The following is a 23,471-nucleotide window of genomic DNA, read 5'->3' as shown; positions in this document are numbered from 1 at the left end:
CTATGACAAATTTTCCTATATGACAGGGTATAGAAAAACTACCAGGATCTTTAAGTTTAGGAGGCATATTTTGGATTATTGCGCTACACTCAGCAGTGAGTGTAACGGTTTCGTTATCTTCAAGTTTCCTTTTATTAGATAAAATTTCTTTTAAGAACTTAGCATATGAGGGCATTTGTGTAATAGCTTCTGTAAAAGGAATTGTGACGTTTAATTGTTTCAGTAGGTCAACAAATTTTTTAAATTGGCCCGCGTTTTTTGTTTTAATTAGCCTTTGAGGATAAGGGATAGGTGGTTTGTAAGGCGGTGGAGGTACATAAGGTTCTTTTTTTTCTACGGTTTCCTTATTACACTCTTCCTTTTCTTTAGGTTTACCTTCTTCCTTAGTTGACTTTTTAGAGTTTTGGTTCTCAATCCTTGGGTCAGATGATCCTTCTACCTCTGTACCACTTCGTAATATAATTGCATGAGTGTGGCCTTTCGGATTAGGTTGTGGCTGTCCAGGAAATGTACCAGTTGGGGAAGCAGTAGACGCTTGTTGTTGGGCTACTTGCGAGATTTGTGTTTCAAGCATTTTGTTATGGGTAGCCAGGGCATCTACTTTACTTGCTAGTTGTTTAATCTGTTCTCTAGTGTGTACATTCTGGTTTAAGAACTCTTTATTGGTTTGCTGTTGAGAAGCTATGAAGTTCTCCATCATGATTTCTAAGTTGGATTTCCTAGGAACGTTATTGTTAGGTGTATATGGGGTCAGCTTTTGATATCCAGGTGGTACAGCTGGAGCTTGACTGAGGGCTTGACCTGGTGCGTATAAAGCGTTGTTACTTTTATACGAGAAATTAGGATGGTTCTTCCAGTTTGAGTTATAGGTATGCGAGTAAGGATTTCCTTGAACATAGTTCACCTGATCTGTTTGAATTCCTGTTAGGAGTTGACAATCTGTAGGAGTGTGACCTTGAATTCCACAGACCTCGCAATTTTGAGTTACGACAACCACGGTGGCTGGAGGTGATACATTTAAACTTTCAATTTTCTGGGCAAGAGCATCCACTTTTGCATTAACATGATCAAGTCTACTTATCTCGTACATGCCACCTTTCGTTTGAGGTTTTTCTACCACTGTTCGGTCGCTTCCCCACTGATAATGATTTTGGGACATGCTCTCGATAAGTTGATAAGCGTCGGTGTAAGGTTTATCCATAAGCGCACCACCGGCGGCGGCGTCTATTGTTAACCTTGTGTTGTACAAGAGACCATTGTAGAAGGTGTGAATTACTAACCAGACCTCTAAACCATGGTGTGGGCAAAGTCTCATCATGTCCTTGTATCTTTCCCATGCTTCAAAAAGAGATTCGTTATCTTTTTGCTTAAATCCATTTATCTGGGCTCTCAACATAGCTGTTTTGCTTGGAGGAAAATATCGGGCAAGAAAGACTTTCTTCAACTCATTCCATGTGGTGAATGAGTTGGAAGGAAGAGACTGAAGCCATCTTCTAGCTTTATCTCTTAACGAGAAAGGAAAAAGACGAAGTCGAATTGCCTCTGAAGTGACACCATTAGCTTTAACAGTGTCATCATATTGGACAAATACGGATAAATGAAGGTTTGGATCCTCGGTAGGATTTCCAGAGAATTGATTCTGTTGCACTGCCTGCAATAGCGAAGGTTTAAGTTCGAAGTTTTTCGCTTCGATTGCGGGTGGAGCAATACTCGAATGCGGCTCATCCTGCGATGGAGCAGCGTAATCTCGAAGAGCACGAGCTGGTTCGGCTATCGCTGGTATCGTCAAAGGAAGGGGATTTTTGACATCAGGAATTTCGATTGGAGGAAGATTGTTTCTAGCACGATACTCCCGAATTCATCGTAATAATCGGAGATATCGTTCGACGTCGTTGATTCGTAAGTAGTACGGCTCACCTTGTGAGCGAGTGTGTGGCATACAAATCAACGAAAAAGGGAAAAAATAAAAATTGCCTTAGTCTCTACAGTGTAATAGAAGAGTTACGATATCGACTAAATAAAAGTCCCCGGCAACGGCGCCAAAAACTTGATCGCGACTTTATGAGTCTATCGGGGTACTAACTGCAAGCGCACAGTCTAATCGCGTAGTTTTAAAAGATATCGATCCCACAGGGACTTAATGAATCGATCTACCGTTTGTCTAGGGTTACTGCGTAAAGCTAAGGCGGATGATACTTTAATGATTAGGGGAAAAAAATAAAACTAAATTTGGATCTAGATAAAATATCAAATAATATGGATATCAGTATGTAGTAAGTCGTATTTGGGGAATCAAATCTGCGTTGGTCTTTTCCTTAATTTTAAAATAAGTCTTTTCAGTAGACACTATTAATTAAAAGTCTTTTCCTCAAACTCTCGCTCTGTTGAATTAGACTATGACTTTATATTTTAACGTACGCTCTCACTATTTCGTTAAATCTAAAATCACTTTTGAAAATAATAGAATCTATAGAAACTCCTTTTGAGAAAATACTAACCGTTTAAACGCCCTCGTCTCAAACTCTCGGTCTGTTGACTTAGATTATATGATTAAACTTAAATGCTTAACTCTCGTCCTCACATTTAACTTTTAAAAATAATTTTTGAAAATAATTAGAATTTAATTAACCTTAAAAATTGCTTTTGCCCTGATTTAAAGTTAATGTTCAATTTACATTGTCCAGTTAAAAACTCAAACCGTCGTTCTATTGATTTTAACTTCTTTATGTCTTTTACTCTCGTATAAAGACCTTGGTATTAACTTTGTAAATTGAGACCAGAAAAAGAGTGACTATATTCTGAAATAAATTTAAACCAACTCAATTTTGATTCCTTTATTCCGCTTACTTTACATACCGATATCTAAATTAATTAGCCAGACATGATAAACATGCATAAACAATAATCATGCATAAATACGGCCATATCAAACAAACAATATATATAAACAGCGGAACAAAGCATATGTAAATTAAAACAATAAATCAATTAATTAATGAACCTGGAAAAATACTAGAAATCTGGATTTTATATCCTACGCTTCGGTGCTCGAACACTCCACCACAAGTCGGTTGGATTTGTTCTTCACAATTCTCGATCAGATAGGAAAGTAAAAACAAGGAAATAAAATACTATGATCTAAAGTAAGGTTAGATCCAGTAAAAAATACACAATAGTTTCCGGTGTAGAAACTATCGTGAGAAAATAAATTGTATGTTTCGGAAATTAAACTAGAAAAGAAAAAGAAATAAATTGCTTGAAAAATTAGAATGCTGGAAAAATTGTACGGAAAAGAGAGAGCTTTAATTGGCTTTTGTGAGGTTTATTTATATTAACCTCCCAAAATAACCGTTTCCTAGAATGGGTCTTCAGTGTGGTTCAAAACGTCTACGAGTGCAGGAGAGAATTTAGGGGAAAACCGTCCACTCCGTTACGCACGTAAATCCTAAAATATAGGATGGAATGTGTGACGTCCGTCACACTATGTGTTACGGTCGTAACACTAGGTTTTAGGACGTGGCGATTGGCACGTGCTTATTGCGGTCGTGACATCAATCTTTTTTTTTTGTTCCAAGCGTGGGCTGGGCTTTGGTGCTTCAGCTTGCTGCTTTTCCTAGAAAATCTTCTTTTTGCACCCCTTTTCTTTCTTTTTCACACGTGCTTTAAATAATGATACCTGAAATAAATAATAAGAAAATACCGAGTAATATCGAATAATATAAAATAAATTGAATCAAATAACGATATAATTTAATTAAATCAAGTCTAAAAATGTGATATAGTTTCATGTTATCAGATGATGTGAAGGAAGTCAAGATTGGGTCTCGACTGTGTCCAGATGTTAAGAATGGGTTGATTGATCTTCTTCGAGAGTATTCAGATGTGTTTGCTTGCTCCTATCATGACATGACTAGGTTGGATTCTGAGATTGTGGAGCATAGATTACCGTTGAAGCCAGAATTCCCGCCAGTCAAGCAGAAGTTAAGAAGAACGCATCCTGATATGGTAGTGAAGATCAAAGAAGAAGTGCAAAAGCAGATTGACGCTGGTTTCCTTGTGACCATTGAGTATCCGCAATGGGTGGCCAATATTGTGCATGTGCCGAAGAAAGATGGAAAGGTCTGCATGTGTGTTGACTATAGAGATTTGAATAAAGTCAGTCCGAAAGACGATTTCCCTTTGCCACACATTGATATGTTGGTGGACAATACTGCTAAATTCAAAGTCTTTTCGTTTATGGATGGATTTTCCATATATAATCAGATCAAGATGGAACCCGAAGATATGGAGAAGATCATATTCATTACACCTTGGGGAACATTCTGTTATAGAGTGATGCTTTTTGGTTTAAAGAATGCTGGTGCAACTTACCAAAGAGAAATGACTACTCTTTTTCATGATATGATGCATAAAGAGATTGAAGTTTATGTTGATGACACGATTGCTAAATCAATTGATGAAAAGGAACATGTTGAGCATTTGTTGAAGCTATTCCAGCGTTTGAGGAAGTATAAACTCCGCTTGAGTCCCAATAAGTGTACTTTTGGTGTTCGTTATGGTAAGTTGTTAGGCTTTATTGTCAGCAAGAAGGGTATTGAAGTTGATCCTGCCAAGGTCAAAGCCAGTCTGAAAGATGATTTCCCTCTACCACACATTGATATGTTGGTCGACAATACTGCTAAATTCAAAGTCTTCTCGTTTATAGATGGACTTTCCGGATATAATCAAATCAAGATGGCACCCGAGGATATGGAGAAGACCACATTCATTACACGCTGGGGAACATTCTGTTATAGAGTGATGTCTTTCGGTCTAAAGAATGCTGATGCAACTTACCAGAGAGCAATGACCACTCTTTTTCATGATATGATGCATAAAGAGATTGAGGTATATGTCGATGACATTATTTCTAAATCAATTGATGAAGAGGAACATGTTGAGGATTTGTTGAAGCTATTCCAGCATTTGAGGAAGTATAAACTCCACTTGAATCCCAATAAATGTACTTTCGGTGTTCGTTCTAGTAAGTTGTCGAGCTTTATTGTTAGCGAGAAGGGTATTGAAGTTGATCCTGCTAAGGTCAAAGCAATACAAGAGATTCCTGCGCCCAAAGCTGAGAAGCAAGTCAGAGGTTTTCTCGGCCACTTGAATTATATTTCCAGATTCATTTCCCATATGACTGCCACATGTGCGCCTATATTCAAGCTCCTTTGGGAAGATCAGTCTTGTGATTGGACCGAAGACTGCCATAAAGCATTTGATAGTATCAAGGAATATTTGCTTGAACCTCCTATTTTTTCTCCACCTGTTGAAGGAAGACCGTTGATCATGTATTTGACTGTACTCGAAGATAATATGGGTTGTGTTCCTGGTCAGCAAGATGAGACTGGAAAGAAAGAATTTGCAATTTACTACCTCAGTAAGAAGTTCACCGACTGTGAGACTCGGTATTCTATGCTTGAGAAGACTTGTTGCACATTGGCTTAGGCTGCTAAGCGTCTGCATCAATATATGTTAAATCATACCACTTGGTTGATATCCAAAATGGATCCAATCAAGTATATTTTTGAGAAGCCTGCTTTAACTGGGAGAATTTCCCGTTGGCAGATGTTGTTGTCAGAGTATGATATTGAATACCGATCTCAAAAAGCTATTAAAGGTAGTATCTTGGATGACCATTTAGCTCATCATCCAATTGAAGATTACTAGTCAGTGACATATGATTTTCCTGATGAAGAGATCTTGTACTTGAAAATGATAGATTATGATGAACCATTGCTTGAAGAAGGGCCAAAACCTGATTCCTGTTGGGGCATGGTATTTGATGGAGCTGTTAATCAATATGCAAATGGCATTGGGTGGTGATTATTACTCCTCAAGGCACGCATTTTGTAACACCCCGATGAAATAAGGATAATTATTTAATTTAAATTAATATAATATTTATTAATTTAATTAAATAATTGGAATATTATTGGAATATTATTATTATTATTATTGGAATAAAAGGTCCCATTTGGTAAAAGAGAGTTTTCACGTGAATACAGAAAAACGACTCTAAAGTGGAGAAAGGGAAAAAGAGCCAGAGAACAAGGGTTGAAGAGAGGAAGAGCTTGAAGATGAAGGATTGCCGGATTAACTCAGGTAAGGGGGGTTTATCGTCGTTTAATGGGTATTATGGGTTAACATGTAATGGGTAGTGATAAACCATTGATTTGACTCTAATTAGATGATGAATGTTGAAATTGTGAAATTTTGGATGAATGAGATATGAGTATAATTGAAGAAAATTCGTAAGGATTAGATGGAATAATGTTAGAATTTGTGAGATTGAATGTGTATGATATGTGTTAGACAATATGAATGAGTGTTGTGTAAAAATTGGAATGTGGAAGGTGGGATCTGAGAATCTCGTAGCAGAGAAAACCATAGCAGATCTGGAATTCTGGTTTCTGGTCATACGCGTATGGCACTAGGCAATACGCGTATGAGATGGTCTAGTACGCGTATGGCACTAGGCAATACGCGTATGGATGGAGAAGATGATGATTTTAACGTAGTTTTGTCTCTGTTGGTACGCGTATGAGGATGTGGTACGCGTAGCATACGCGTATGAGGCAGGCAATACGCGTATGGGATTGGCTGAGAAATAGGCCATACGCGTATGGGACTAGGCAATACGCGTATGGGCAGAATTGTGATTTTTCTATGCTATTGTTGTGCAATTTTTGGTTGTTCAGCTGAGTAATGTAATTTTAGCTGATGTATGATATAGTAGGGATCGTTTTCCGTTGTTTTGAGCAGCGTAGGTATTAGTAGAGTGTGCTAATACTGTGATTATTAATTGGCATGACATGATATGATTTTTGTGATAACATGCTGATGATGTATGATGGTATGCATAATACTGTGAATGTATATGTTATGTATGCAATTGTGAATGGACTGTTTATGGCTTAGAGTGTGAGCATATGTCTATTTTGAATTGTTGTTGATGTTTGCATGCTAGGTGATTTAGCATGTATATTATGGCCTTTATGGTGGTAGCTAATTCCCATGGTGAGGAATTAGTGAGTGAGTTATTGTGGATTGTTGTTGATGTTTGCATGCTAGGTGATTAGCGTGCATATCATAGCCCTTGGGGTGGTAGCTAATTCCCATGGTGAGGAACTAGTGAGTGAGTCACTAGGTCTCAAATGAGTGGGACTAGTGAGCTTGGTAGCCGTATCTGGATTTGATCGGTGAGGTTGAACTATATGTTCACGAATAGTCGGTACCGCATGCATGGAGTCTCATTGCATAATGTATGTATGGCGTATAATATGAATGGATGTATTCCAATATTATGCGTGTGTTTTGTGTTTGTGTTGAATATGATTTTGAGTTGATGTTACCATTGCTGAATGTGTAATCTGATTTGGGTGATGAATGCGTTAAGTTACTTAGCATTACATGATATTTTATAATGCTTATTATATCGATTGAGGAACTCACCCTTACAACTATGTTTCAGGTAACGAGCAGTGATTGAGTAGAAGCTAGTCCTTGGAGTCTAGTGTAGTTCCTTAGTGGGTCATGCTCTGGTAGATGTAACATCGGGACGGGATGTTTTACTTGTTTTTCATTGTTGATTGTTGAACAAGTTTACATGTAATGTGTTACATGTTTTGCATTGTTGTTAGATTTTATCCGCTGCGAATTATGCAAATGTTTTATTTTGATTAAATAAATGAGCATGACAGGATATCATGGTGAATGGTGTGAAGTGTCAAGTGTGACACCCTTAATTGCATATCTACTCTGATTATATTTTGTGGTTTTAATTAAATATTTGGGGTATTTTTAGAAGGGTGTTACATTAGTGGTATCAGAGCATAGTCGGTCGAGTCGAGTCGTAATTATTCTGTTTCCCTGTACGTGATAGGTGTTGTGCAACCCTATCAGTACTTATTGTTTTAGCTTGTTGGGTTTTCAGAATAGAGATGGCTGGAAGAGGTAGAGACGATGCTGCGATTGCTGAGGCTCTGGGTATGCTAGCTGGAGTACTTGGAGGGAATCCGAATGTTGTGGGAATGGGAGCTGCTCGTCAACTGAGTGAGTTCCAGAAGAATAATCCTCCAATGTTCAAGGGAGCATACGATCCAGATGGTGCTCAGAAGTGGTTGAAAGAGATTGAGAGGATCTTCCGAGTGACTGAGTGTGCCGATAACCAGAAGGTCAGGTTCGGTACGCATATGCTGTCAGAGGAAGCAGATGATTGGTGGGTTGCTACCCGCACTGAGTTGGAAGCTGCTGGAAGTACTGAAATCACGTGGGCGGTGTTCAGAGAGAGATTCCTGAGGAAGTACTTTCCAGAGGATGTCAGAGGAAAGAAAGAGATAGAGTTCTTGGAATTGAAGCAGGGCAACCGGTCTGTTACTGAGTATGCTGCTAAGTTCACAGAGCTGTCGAAGTATTACACTCCCTATAACGAGGCTACTGGGGAATTTTCAAAATGTGTGAAGTTTGAGAACGGGTTACGTCCCGAGATCAAGCAGGCTATTGGGTATTAGCGGATTAGAGTGTTTTCCGACTTGGTTGACTGTTGCAGGATTTTTGAACAGGATACCAAGGCCAGAGCAGAGAGCTATCAGCAAAGGGTTGATAGGAAAGGCAAGAATCAGAATGATCGTGGGAAACCGTATGCAGCTGGCAAAGGTTTCCAGAGACAGAGTGGGATGAAGAGGCCTAGTGGGGGAGACTCCAGTGCCCCTGCTAAGTGTTACAGATGTGGTCAGGCGGGACATCGTATCCATGAGTGTACCAGTAATGAGAAGAAGTGTTTTAAGTGTGGAAAAGGTGGTCACTTGGCTGCAGAGTGCCGGTTGAAGACTGTGACTTGTTTCAACTGTGGAGAAGTGGGTCATATCAGCCCACAGTGTCCTAAGTCGAAGAGAGAGAACCAGTCGGGAGGCAAGGTCTTTGCTTTATCGGGTTCTGAGACTTCTGCAGATGATCGTTTGATCCGAGGTACGTGTTATATTAATGGCTTTCCTCTTGTAGCTATTATTGACACAGGTGCGACTCATTCCTTTATATCTTTGGATTGTGCTGTGAAACTTAATTTAGAGATATCTGAGATGCATGGGAGTATGGTGATTGATACTCCTGCGAAGGGTTCAGTGACTACTACTTCAGTTTGTTTAAATTGCCCTTTGAGTATTTTTGGTAGAGACTTTGGGATGGACCTTGTGTGTCTTCCACTAGTGCAGATTGATGTTATCCTGGGTATGAACTGGTTGGTGTTTAACCGAGTCTATATCAACTGTTTTGATAAGACTGTGATCTTTCCTGAGATTGAGGAAGAAAAGAGTTTGTTTCTATCAGCAAGGCAGGTGAATGAGGCAGTAGTAGATGGAGCAGAGTTGTTTATGCTGCTAGCGACTTTGGAGGCTAAAGATAAACTGGCGATTTGTGATCTAGCCGTGGTGTGTGATTTTCCTGATGTGTTTCCTGAAGAAGTGAATGAATTACCGCCAGAGCGTGAAGTCGAGTTCTCGATTGATTTGGTACCTGGTACTAGGCCGATATCGATGGCTCCGTACCGTATGTCTGCTGTTGAGTTAACTGAATTAAAGAGTCAGCTGGAAGATCTGTTGGATAAGAAATTTATTCGTCCGAGTGTGTCACCGTGGGGTGCACCAGTGTTATTGGTTAAGAAGAAAGAAGGTACTATGAGGTTGTGTGTGGACTACAGGCAACTGAATAAAGTGACGGTCAAGAATCGGTATCCTTTGCCGAGGATTGATGATTTGATGGATCAGTTGGTTGGTGCGAGTGTGTTCAGCAAAATAGATTTGAGATCTGGGTATCATCAGATACGTGTGAAAACTGAGGATATTCAGAAGACTGCTTTCAGAACAAGGTATGGACATTATGAGTATTCTGTAATGCCTTTTGGTGTGACTAATGCGCCTGGGGTATTTATGGAGTATATGAATAGGATTTTCCATCCGTACCTAGACAAGTTTGTGGTGGTGTTTATTGACGATATTTTGGTGTATTCGAAATCTGAAGAAGAGCATGCTGAACATTTGAGAGTGGTTTTAGGAGTTCTACGAGAAAAGAAGTTATTTGCTAAATTGTCCAAGTGTGAATTTTGGTTAGAAGAGGTTAGTTTTCTTAGTCATGTGATTTCCAGAGGTGGTGTTGCTGTTGATCCTTCTAAGATAGAAGCGGTATCTAAGTGGGAAGCTCCGAAGTCAGTTTCTGAGATAAGGAGTTTTCTTGGACTTGCAGGTTATTATAGGAAATTTATTGATGGATTTTCTAAGTTGGCGTTACCGTTGACGATGTTGACTAGAAAGGGGCAAGCGTTTGTTTGGGACTCAAAATGTGAAGAAGGTTTCCAAGAGTTAAAGAGAAGGTTAACTATTGCTCCTATTCTGATATTACCGAGTCCGTCAGAACCATTTGAGGTTTACTGTGATGCTTCATTGTTGGGTTTAGGTGGTGTTTTGATGCAGAATAAGCAAGTTGTAGCTTAGCTTCGAGACAACTGAAGGTTCATGAGAGGAACTATCCGACACACGATTTAGAATTGGCAGCTGTGGTATTTGTTCTGAAGTTATGGAGGCATTACTTGTACGGGTCAAGATTTGAGGTTTTCAGTGACCATAAAAGTTTAAAGTATTTGTTTGATCAGAAAGAGCTGAATATGAGACAGAGGAGATGGTTAGAGTTTCTGAAGGATTATGACTTTGGTTTGAATTTCCATCCGGGTAAAGCAAACGTAGTGGCTGATGCATTGAGTCGGAAATCATTGCATATGTCTATGTTAATGGTTAAGGAATTGGATTTAATTGAGCAGTTTAGAGACTTGAGTTTGGTGTGTGAGAGTACTCACAATAGTGTTAAATTGGGAATGTTGAAGTTAACAAGTGGTATTTTGGATGAGATTAGAGAGAGTCAGAAATCCGATGTGCTTTTGGTGGACAAGTTGACTCTAGTGAATCAAGGTCAAGGTGGTGAATTCAGAGTTGATGAGAATGGTGTTTTGAAATTTGGTAATCGGGTGTGTATTCCGGATGTTACCGAGCTTAAGAAGAGTATTCTTGAGGAAGGACATCGTAGTGGCCTGAGTATTCATCCTGGGGCTACGAAGATGTATCATGATTTGAAAAAGTTATTTTGGTGGCCGGGAATGAAAAGAGAAATTGCGAGTTTTGTTTATTCTTGTTTGACTTGTCAGAAGTCAAAGATTGAGCATCAGAAGCCGTCTGGGCTAATGCAACCGTTGGTTATTCCAGAGTGGAAGTGGGATAGTATCAGTATGGATTTTGTTTCTGGTTTACCGAGGACAAGTAAGAATTTTGAAGCTATTTGGGTGATTGTTGACAGATTGACAAAATCGGCTCATTTCATTCCGATCAGAATGGATTATCCGTTAGAGAGATTAGCTGAGTTGTATATTGAGAAGATTGTAAGTTTGCATGGTATTCCGTTGAGTATTGTTTCGGATAGAGATCCTAGATTTACATCGAAGTTCTGGGAAGGTTTGCAGAGGGCTTTGGGAACTAAGCTGAGATTGAGTTCTGCATATCATCCGCAAACTGATGGTCAGACTGAGAGGACGATTCGGTCACTAGAGGATCTTTTGAGGGCTTGTGTTTTGGAAAAGGGAGGTGCTTGGGATTGTTATTTACCTTTGATTGAGTTTACCTACAACAATAGTTTTCATTCGAGCATTGGTATGGCACCGTTTGAAGCTTTGTATGGTAGGAGATGTCGGACACCTTTATGTTGGTATGAGTCCGGTGAGAGTGCTGTGGTTGGACCGGAGATTGTTCAACAAACTACGGAAAAGATTAAGATGATTCAAGAGAAGATGAGGATTGCTCAGAGTCGTCAGAAGAGTTATCACGACAAGAGGAGGAAGTCACTTGAGTTTCAAGAGGGAAATCATGTGTTTCTTCGTGTTACTCCGATAACTGGGGTTGGTCGAGCTTTGAAGTCGAAGAAGTTGACACCTCGATTTATTGGTCCTTATCAGATTTTGGAGAGGATAGGGGAGGTAGCCTATCGTATCGCTTTACCGCCGTCACTTGCGAATTTGCATGAGGTTTTTCATGTGTCTCAGTTGAGGAGGTACATTCCTGATCCGTTGCATGTGGTCCAAGTAGATGATGTACAGGTGAGAGATAACCTGACTGTTGAAACATCACCTATGAGGATCGAGGATCGAGAGTTGAAGCAGTTGCGGGGTAAAGAGATTGCTTTGGTAAAGGTAGCTTGGGGAGGACCAGCAGGTGGCAATATGACTTGGGAACTTGAGAGTCAGATGAAGGAGTCTTATCCTGAGTTGTTCGCTTGAGGTATGTTTTCGAGGACGAAAACTCTTTTAGTGGGGGAGAGTTGTAACACCCCGATGAAATAAGGATAATTATTTAATTTAAATTAATATAATATTTATTAATTTAATTAAATAATTGGAATATTATTGGAATATTATTATTATTATTATTGGAATAAAAGTTGGAATTAGAAAAGGTCCCATTTGGTAAAAGAGAGTTTTCACGTGAATACAGAAAAACGACTCTAAAGTGGAGAAAGGGAAAAAGAGCCAGAGAACAAGGGTTGAAGAGAGGAAGAGCTTGAAGATGAAGGATTGCCGGATTAACTCAGGTAAGGGGGGTTTATCGTCGTTTAATGGGTATTATGGGTTAACATGTAATGGGTAGTGATAAACCATTGATTTGACTCTAATTAGATGATGAATGTTGAAATTGTGAAATTTTGGATGAATGAGATATGAGTATAATTGAAGAAAATTCGTAAGGATTAGATGGAATAATGTTAGAATTTGTGAGATTGAATGTGTATGATCTGTGTTAGACAATATGAATGAGTGTTGTGTAAAAATTGGAATGTGGAAGGTGGGATCTGAGAATCTCGTAGCAGAGAAAACCATAGCAGATCTGGAATTCTGGTTTCTGGTCATACGCGTATGGCACTAGGCAATACGCGTATGAGATGGTCTAGTACGCGTATGGCACTAGGCAATACGCGTATGGATGGAGAAGATGATGATTTTAACGTAGTTTTGTCTCTGTTGGTACGCGTATGAGGATGTGGTACGCGTAGCATACGCGTATGAGGCAGGCAATACGCGTATGGGATTGGCTGAGAAATGGGCCATACGCGTATGGGACTAGGCAATACGCGTATGGGCAGAATTGTGATTTTTCTGTGCTATTGTTGTGCAGTTTTTGGTTGTTCAGCTGAGTAATGTAATTTTAGCTGATGTATGATATAGTAGGGATCGTTTTCCGTTGTTTTGAGCAGTGTAGGTATTAGTAGAGTGTGCTAATACTGTGATTATTAATTGGCATGACATGATATGATTTTTGTGATAACATGCTGATGATGTATGATGGTATGCATAATACTGTGAATGTATCTGTTATGTATGCAATTGTGAATGGACTGTTTATGGCTTAGAGTGTGAGCATATGTCTATTTTGAATTGTTGTTGATGTTTGCATGCTAGGTGATTTAGCATGTATATTATGGCCTTTATGGTGGTAGCTAATTCCCATGGTGAGGAATTAGTGAGTGAGTTGTTGTGGATTGTTGTTGATGTTTGCATGCTAGGTGATTAGCGTGCATATCATAGCCCTTGGGGTGGTAGCTAATTCCCATGGTGAGGAATTAGTGAGTGAGTCACTAGGTCTCAAATGAGTGGGACTAGTGAGCTTGGTAGCCGTATCTGGATTTGATCGGTGAGGTTGAACTATATGTTCACGAATAGTCGGTACCGCATGCATGGAGTCTCATTGCATAATGTATGTATGGCGTATAATATGAATGGATGTATTCCAATATTATGCGTGTGTTTTGTGTTTGTGTTGAATATGATTTTGAGTTGATGTTACCATTGCTGAATGTGTAATCTGATTTGGGTGATGAATGCGTTAAGTTACTTAGCATTACATGATATTTTATAATGCTTATTATATCGATTGAGGAACTCACCCTTACAACTATGTTTCAGGTAACGAGCAGTGATTGAGTAGAAGCTAGTCCTTGGAGTCTAGTGTAGTTCCTTAGTGGGTCATGCTCTGGTAGATGTAACATCGGGACGGGATGTTTTACTTGTTTTTCATTGTTGATTGTTGAACAAGTTTACATGTAATGTGTTACATGTTTTGCATTGTTGTTAGATTTTATCCGCTGCGAATTATGCAAATGTTTTATTTTGATTAAATAAATGAGCATGACAGGATATCATGGTGAATGGTGTGAAGTGTCAAGTGTGACACCCTTAATTGCATATCTACTCTGATTATATTTTGTGGTTTTAATTAAATATTTGGGGTATTTTTAGAAGGGTGTTACACATTTTCCCTTTACAGCTAGATTGACTTTCAAGTGTACAAACAACATGGCAGAATATGAAGCTTGCATTATGGGGCTCGAAGAGGCTATGAATCTCAGAATCAGGTATTTAGATGTCTTCGGAGACTCAACTTTGGTTGTAAATTAGATCAAAGGTGAATGGGAGATGAATCAACCCGGTTTGATACCATATAGAGATTATGCAAGGAGGATTTCAATTTTCTTTACAAAAGCTGAGTTTCATCATATCCCTCGAGATGAAAACCGGATGGTCGATGCTCTTGCAACATTGGCGTCTATGATTATAGTGAAGTATTGGAATGAAGCTCCCAATTCGTCTGTGATGCGTCTTGATAGGTCAACTCATGTGTTTGCTGTTGAAGAAATCAAAGACGAGAAGTCGTGGTATTACGACATCAAGTGTTTCCTCCAAAGTCAGATTTGTTGGAGAATAGCCATCCAAGGCGCAACGGAATTTAAAAAATTTCTCCATTTAGTGATCCTTACGAATGGGCATGATCAGTGATAGAATCGTTACCTCTTGTGGCGATTCAAACCTTTGGTGCAGATCTCTGATAATGATCAAAACCTTTGATACAGATCCACGGGGCGATCACGAACGTTGAACGATGACAACGTCTCTACTCAGTCCACACGAACGGATTCCTTCAATCGCAGTGCTAACTGTTATGAATGAAGGCTTTGAGTGAGAGAAAGAGGGAAACAAAATTTCAAGTCTCTACTTGAATTTCAGTCTGAGTGGAGTGGAGTCGAGTGGAGTGACAATGCTTCTACCCAAGGGGTTCTATTTATAGAACCACTTGTGTGGGCTTCAAGCTAAAAAACCCGCTTAAGTGTATTTTGGCCCATATCTTATAATATGCCCAAAATCACTTAAGTATTTGGTACCTTACCATATTTCGTCTCCCACTTAAGTGCACCGTACCTTACGGTGTTCCTTACTTACTCTATCTCTCATCAATCCGTCCTTTGTGTGTGACCCTATAGGTTTTCGCGGCGTTGGTAATTATATTAAATCACGCATTTAACATAATAAACAGTGAGCGGTATCTAGCAACACATCACTGCTACCCAAGTCACGAAAATGTCATGTGATCTGACAAAACCTCATGTGATAATAATTATGTGTATAATTACCCCTTTGCCCTTATGTCTATATTGAACACAAGGTATAGACCGTGTCACCCTTGTCCAGTTCAATATTGGGCCCATAGACATTTATCCTGTTACGCAGGATTGGCAAATTCCATCTAGGACACTCATGTCCCTCAGCATGCTTCGTGGAGTACCCATCAACTGTATTTATGGTTATCCAGTTACGGACAAAGTTGGATCAACAATAAAGCACTCGACTCTACATCTAGGATCCATAGTGGTTTCAGGTCGAAGAGTGGTATACACTTTCATCACCATGAGAATAACTTATGACACTTTGCATAACTTTCTATATAGTATTCTCATAGCGGGTCAATCCGGTATAAATATTACTCCTAATATTCATACCTATGTTTAAGACTTGATAACTCTTTATCCATGATCCATGAGATGTGATCATCAGTCTACAAACATAATAGTCTTAATGCTTTAATGTTATCCCACTTCACACTAAAGCTCGACTACGGATACTTTAAGAATAGTGTCCTTATGTTTAATGTGTTCTCATGATTAAGTCACACTTAATACGTTAAACGGACTATCTATTCCAGGGACTTTATTAATCAACCATAATAAAGAAAATGCCTTTAAATAATTCGATACAAGTACCAAAAGTATTGGCCTCTAGGGCTTACACCAACAAGATTTACCCGTCTGGGGCATCTTTGAAAGATAAAAAGACTTTGAGAAGATTAGCCGACAATTTCTACTTGAATGGTGATGTTCTGTACAAGAGAAACTTCGACATGGTTTTGCTCAGATGCATGAATAGACACGAAGCAGACTTATTGATGACTGAAGTGCATGAAGGTTACTTTGGTACTCATTCTAATGGATACGTGATGGCGAAGAAGATGTTGCGAGCAGGTTACTATTGGCTGACAATGGAATCTGACTGTTGCAAGTTTGTGAAGAAATGCCACAAGTGTCAAATATATACGGATAAGATTCATGTTTGATAACATGAAACTATATCACATTTTTAGACTTGATTTAATTAAATTATATCATTATTTGAGTAAATTTATTTTATATTATTCGATATTACTCGGTATTTTCTTATTATTTATTTCAGGTATCATTATTTAAAGCACGTGTGAAAAAGAAAGAAGAGGGGTGCAAAAAAGAGGATTTTCTAGGAAAAGCATCAAGCTGAAGCACCAAAGCCCAGCCCACGTTTGGAACAAAGGAAATGGCTGTCACGACCGCCACAAGGACGTGCCAAGCGCCACGTCCCAAGACCTAGTGTTACGACCGTAACACATAGTGTGACGGACGTCACACATCCCATCCTATATTTTAGGCTTTACGTGCGTAACGGAGTGGACGGCTTCCCCTAAATTTTCTCCTGCACTCGTAGACGTTTGGAATGACACTGAAGACCCATTCTAGGAAACGGTTATTTTGAGAGGTGAATATAAATAGACCTCACAAAAGCCAATTGAAGCTCTCTCTTGATCTCTCTTCGCCGTGCAATTTTTCCAGCAATATTTTCCCAACATTATTTTTCCAGCATTCAAATTTCCAAGCAATTTATTTCCTTTTCTTTTTTAGTTTAATTTCCAAAGCATACAATTTATTTTCGCACGATAGTTTCTACACCGGAAATTATTGTGTAATTTTACTGGATCTAACCTTACGTTAGATCATAATATTTTATTTCCTTGTTTTTACTTTCCTATCTGATCGAGAATTGTGAAGAACAAATCCAACCGACTTGTGGTGGAGTGTTCGAGCATCGAAGCTAGGAGATAAAATCCAGAATTCTAGTATTTTTCCAGGTTCATTAATTAATTTATTGTTTTAATTTACATATGCTTTGTTCCGCTATTTATATATATTGTTTGTTTGATATGGCCGTATTTATGCATGATTATTGTTTGTGCATGTTTATCATGTCTGGCTAATTAATTTACATATGCTTTGTTCCGCTATTTATATATATTGCTTTATGGGCTTATCGAACCGCTTACAAAACTCCCATAGGAACAACCCCATTTAAGCTTATTTATGGTAAATCGTGTCACCTCCCAGTGGAGCTAGAACATAAGGCCTATTGGGCTATTAAAAATTTAAATTTAAACTATAAGGCCGCCGGTGAAAAGCGAATCCTAGATATAAACGAATTAGAGGAACTTAGACAAGATGCATACGAAAATGCCAAAATCTACAAGGAAAGAACGAAAAAATGGCATGATAAACGTATATCAAGGAAAACTTTCAAACAGAGCGATGTAGTCCTATTGTTTAACTCTAGACTTAAGTTATTCCCAGGAAAACTACGCTCTAGGTGGTCTGGCCCTTTCAAAGTCACTAATGTCTTTTCTAGTGGGGCTGTAGAAATTAAAGGAAAATCTATTGAGTCATTTATCGTAAACGGGCAGCGTCTAAAACATTATCATTATGCTGAAAATAATGAAGACTCGCAAGTCCTACACTTAGACGTATTGTCTCCAAAATTAATAGATTAACATTTAATAGTCTTATGTCGAGCTTGCGACATTAAACAAAGCGCTTCGTGGGAGACAACCCACAAATTTTTATTTTTATTTGATTATTCTTTTGATTTTATTCAGTTTTCATTCTTCATTTTCTTTATATTATTAAATTTTTCTTCTTTTCTTCTTTCGGCATCTGACCAAATCCTGACTAAAATTCTTGTTTTTCTTTTCTTTAGTTAACACTAACCTGATGGCACATATTGATCGCATGGGTATCAAGTTCCGAGGGAGAGCTCAGAGACAAAAATTTGAAGAACTTGCTGAGAGAGAGATGCACCCAAATTTTTATGCTGATGATGGTGCAATGACCGTACTTGGGCTAAGAGATAGTGTCCTATATCTGCTGAGTCAAATAGGGTGGGAAACCACTCCTATTCGGAGACAATTTGTTACTTACCGGAGGCTAACTCTAGAATTTCTCAGCTCCCTGATTTATTTTCTCCTGCACTCGTAGACGTTTGGAATGACACTGAAGACTCATTCTAGGAAACGATTATTTTGAGAGGTGAATATAAATAGACCTCACAAAAGCCAATTGAAGCGCTCTCTTGATCTCTCTTCGCCGTGCAATTTTTCCAGCAATATTTTCCCAGCATTATTTTTCCAGCATTCAAATTTCCAAGCAATTTATTTCCTTTTCTTTTTTAGTTTAATTTCCAAAGCATACAATTTATTTTCTCACGATAGTTTCTACACCGGAAATTATTGTGTAATTTTACTGGATCTAACCTTACGTTAGATCATAATATTTTATTTCCTTGTTTTTACTTTCCTATCTGATCGAGAATTGTGAAGAACAAATCCAACCGACTTGTGGTGGAGTGTTCGAGCATCGAAGCTAGGAGATAAAATCCAGAATTCTAGTATTTTTCCAGGTTCATTAATTAATTTATTGTTTTAATTTACATATGCTTTGTTCCGTTATTTATATATATTGTTTGTTTGATATGGCCGTATTTATGCATGATTATTGTTTGTGCATGTTTATCATGTCTGGCTAATTAATTTAGATATCGGTATGTAAAGTAAGCGGAATAAAGGAATTCAAATTGAGTTGGTTTTAAATTTATTTCAAAATATAGTCACTCTTTTTCTGGTCTCAATTTACAGAGTTAATGCCAAGGTTTTTGTACGAGAGTAAAAGACATAAAGAAGTTAAAATCAATAGAACGACGATTTGAGTTTTTAACTGGACATTGTAAATTGAACATTAACTTTAAATCAGGGCGAAAGCAATTTTTAAGATTAATTAAATTCTAACCATTTTCAAAAATTATTTTTAAAAGTTAAATGTGAGGACGAGAGTTAAGCATTTAAGTTTAATCATATAATCTAAGTCAACAGAGCGAGAGTTTGAGACGAGGGTGTTTAAACGGTTAGTATTTTCTCAAAAGGAGTTTCTATAGATTCTATTATTTTCAAAAAGTGATTTTAGATTTAACGAAATAGTGAGAGCGTATGTTAAAATATAAAGTCATAGTCTAATTCAACAGAGCGAGAGTTTAAGGAAAAGACTTTTAATTAATAGTGTCTACTGAAAAGACTTATTTTAAAATTAAGAAAAAGACCAACGAAGATTTGATTCCCCAATTACGACGAACTACATACTGATATCCATATTATTTGATATTTTATCTAGATCCAAATTTAGTTTTACTTTTCCCCCTAATCATTAAAGTATCATCCGCCTTAGCTTTACGCAGTAACCCTAGACAAACGGTAGATCGATTCATTAAGTCCATGTGGGATCGATATCTTTTAAAACTACGCGATTAGGCTGTGCACTTGCAGTTAGTACCCTGATAGACTCATAAAGTCGCGATCAAGTTTTTGGCGCCGTTGCCGGGGACTTTTATTTAGTCGATATCGTAACTCTCCTGTTACGCTGTAGAGACTAAGGCAATTTTTATTTTTTTCCCTTTTTCGTTGATTTGTATGCCACACACTCGCTCACAAGGCGAGCCGTACTACTTACGAATCAACGACGTTGAACGACATCTCTGATTATTACGAAGAATTCGGGAGTATCGTGCTAGAAACAATCTTCCTCCAATCGAAATTCCTGATCTCAAAAATCTCCGTCCTTTAACGATACCAGCGATGGCCGAACCAGCTCGTGCTCTTCGAGATTACGCTGCTCCATCGCAGGATGAGCCGCATTCGAGTATTTCTCCACCCGTAATCGAAGCGAACAACTTCGAACTTAAACCTTCGCTGTTGCAGGCAGTGCAACAAAATCAATTTTCTGGAAATCCTACCGAGGATCCAAACCTTCATTTATCCGTATTTGTCCAATACGCTGACACTGTTAAAGCTAATGGTGTCACTTCAGAGGCAATTCGACTTCGTATCTTTCCTTTCTCGTTAAGAGATAAAGCTAGAAGATAGCTTCAATCTCTTCCTTCCAACTCAGTCACCACATGGAATGAGTTGAAGAAAGTCTTTCTTGCCCGATATTTTCCTCCAAGCAAAACAGCTATGTTGAGAGCCCAGATAAATGGATTTAAGCAAAAGGATAACGAATCTCTTTTCTAAGCATGGGAAAGATACAAGGACATGATGAGACTTTGTCCACACCATGGTTTAGAAGATTGGTTAGTAATTCACACCTTCTAAAATGGTCTCTTGTACAACACAAGGTTAACAATAGACGCCGCCGCCAGTGGTGCGCTTATGGATAAACCTTACACCGACGCTTATCAACTTATCGAGAGCATGGCCCAAAATCATTATCAGTGGGGAAGCGACCGAACAATGGTAGAAAAACCTCAAATGAAAGGTGGCATGTACGAGATAAGTAGCCTTGATCATGTTAATGCAAAAGTGGATGCTCTTGCCCAGAAAATTGAAAGTTTAAACGTATCACCTCCAGCCACCGTGGTTGCCGCAACTCAAAATTGTGAAGTCTGTGGAATTCAAGGTCACACTCCTACAGATTGTCAACTCCTAGCATGAATTCAAACAGATCAGGTGAACTATGTTCAAGGTAATCCTTACTCGCATACCTATAACTCAAACTGGAAGAACCATCCTAATTTTTCATATAAAAGTAACAACGCTTTATACGCACCAAGTCAAGCTCCCAGTCAAGCTCCCAGTCAAGCTCCAGCTATACCACCTGGATATCAAAAGCCGACCCCATCTACACCTAACAATAACGTTCCTAGGAAGTCCAACTTGGAAATCATGATGGAGAACTTCATAGCTTCTCAACAGCAAACCAATAAAGAGTTCTTAAACCAGAATGTACATACTAGCGAACAGATTAAACAACTAGCAAGTAAAGTAGATGCCCTGGCTACCCATAACAAAATGCTGGAAACACAAATCTCGCAAGTAGCTCAACAACAAGCGCCTACTACTGCCCCAACTGGTGCATTTCCTGGACAGCCACAACCTAATCCGAAAGGCCACGCTCATGCAATTATATTACAAAGTGGTACAGAGGTAGAAGGACCATCTGACCCAAGGATAGAGAACCAAAACTCTAAAAAGTCAACTGAGGAAGAAAGTAAACCTAAGGAAAAGGAAGAGTGTAATAAGGAAACCGTAGAAAAAAAAGAACCTTATGTACCTCCACCGCCTTACAAACCACCCATCCCTTATCCTCAAAGGCTAATTAAAACCAAAGACGCGGGCCAATTTAAAAAATTTGTTGACCTACTGAAACAATTAAACGTCACAATCCCTTTTACAGAAGCTATTACACAAATGCCCTCATATGCTAAGTTCTTAAAAGAAATTTTATCTAATAAAAGGAAACTTGAAGATAACGAAACCGTTACACTCACTGCTGAGTGTAGCGCAATAATCCAAAATATGCCTCCTAAACTTAAAGATCCTGGTAGTTTTTCTATACCCTGTCATATAGGAAAATTTGTCATAGACAAAGCTTTATGCGATTTAGAAGCCGGTATCAGTGTTATGCCCTTGTCCATATGCAAGAAACTTGAAATGGGAGAATTAAGACCAACTAAAATGTCCGTGCAATTAGCAGATCGTTCCGTTAGATATCCCGTAGGAATTCTTGAAAACATTCCCGTGCGCATAGGTCAATTCTACATTCCCACCGATTTTATAATTATGGACATAAGAGAAGATGAAGTCACCCCCATTATATTGGGAAGACCCGTCTTAGCAACTGCCGGTGCTATCATAGACGTAAAACGAGGACGACTCACTTTCGAAGTAGGAGAAGAGAAAATTGAGTTTATTCTTTCCCAATTTTTGAAAGCACCTGCAATAGAAGACACATGTTACTTCATGGATATCATCGATGAATGCATAAAAGAAACAGAATTCGAAAATGACGATTTGTCCGACTATCGTGTAGAAGACAAACTGAACCAATGTTTAGCAATAACATCAGACCCTACGCAATGCCTTAAGAAACCAACCCTCGACCTGAAAACACTTCCCAAAAATCTGAGATATGAATTCCTAGACTTAGAACTTGAACGACCAGTAATAGTCAATGCAGACCTAGGAAAACTTGAAATCGAAAAACTCCTACATATCTTAAGAAAATATCCAACCGCATTAGGATACAACATCATCGATCTTAAAGGGACAAGTCCTTCTATTTGTATACACCGCATCATGCTAGAAGAAGACTATAAGACTTCTAGGGAACATCAGAGGAGACTAAACCCGATCATGAGTGAGGTAGTGAAGAAGGAAGTAACGAAGTTATTAGAGGCAGGTATCATATACCCTATATCCGATAGCAAATGGGTTAGTCTTGTACATGTAGTACCAAAGAAATGAGGTATAACAGTGATCGAAAATGAAAAAGGAGAAACTATAACCAAACAAATTGAATCGGGATGGAGAATGTGCATTGATTATAGAAAGCTAAACAAAGCAACCCGAAAAGATCATTTTCCTTTCCCATTCATAAACCAGATGTTAGAACGACTAGCCAAGCATTCTCATTTCTGCTATCTGGACGGTTACTCAGGCTTCTTTCAAATACCAATTCATCCTGATGACCAAGAAAAGACAATGTTCACATGTCCTTTTGGTACCTTCGCTTATCGACGAATGTCGTTTGGCTTGTGCAATGCTCCTGCAACTTTCCAAAGGTGCATGATGGCAATATTCACCGATTTTCTCGAAAGCATCATGGAAGTCTTCATGGATGACTTTTCCGTATGCGGGCAAAGTTTCGAAGAATGTCTTGAAAACCTAGAAAGAGTTCTAGAACGATGTGTAAAAGTAAACCTAGTACTTAATTGGGAAAAATGTCACTTTATGGTACAAGAAGGAATTGTTTTAGGACACATCATATCAAATAGAGGAATCGAAGTAGACAAAGCCAAAATAGAAGTGATCGAAAACCTTCAACCTCTGAAAACTGTGAGGGAAATACGAAGCTTCTTAGGACATGCTGGTTTTTACCGACGATTCATTAAAGAT

At 38.6% G+C, this 23,471-nt stretch overlaps 2 non-coding genes across 2 annotated transcripts; one reads left to right on the top strand and one right to left on the bottom strand.

Moving 5' to 3' along the window:
* The first annotated feature begins 1,289 nt into the window (after positions 1-1,289).
* Positions 1,290-1,396, top strand: LOC127117010 (small nucleolar RNA R71). The gene has a single exon (XR_007801774.1). It is a non-coding gene; the product is annotated as a small nucleolar RNA R71 (small nucleolar RNA).
* A 19,135-nt stretch (positions 1,397-20,531) lies between these two features.
* Positions 20,532-20,638, bottom strand: LOC127116290 (small nucleolar RNA R71). The gene has a single exon (XR_007801247.1). It is a non-coding gene; the product is annotated as a small nucleolar RNA R71 (small nucleolar RNA).
* Positions 20,639-23,471: the final 2,833 nt, after the last annotated feature.

The sequence above is a fragment of the Lathyrus oleraceus genome, chromosome 1 (assembly GCF_024323335.1).
Source record: "Lathyrus oleraceus cultivar Zhongwan6 chromosome 1, CAAS_Psat_ZW6_1.0, whole genome shotgun sequence".
Lineage (NCBI taxonomy): Eukaryota > Viridiplantae > Streptophyta > Magnoliopsida > Fabales > Fabaceae > Lathyrus > Lathyrus oleraceus.
This window is presented reverse-complemented; position numbering and strand designations above follow the sequence as displayed.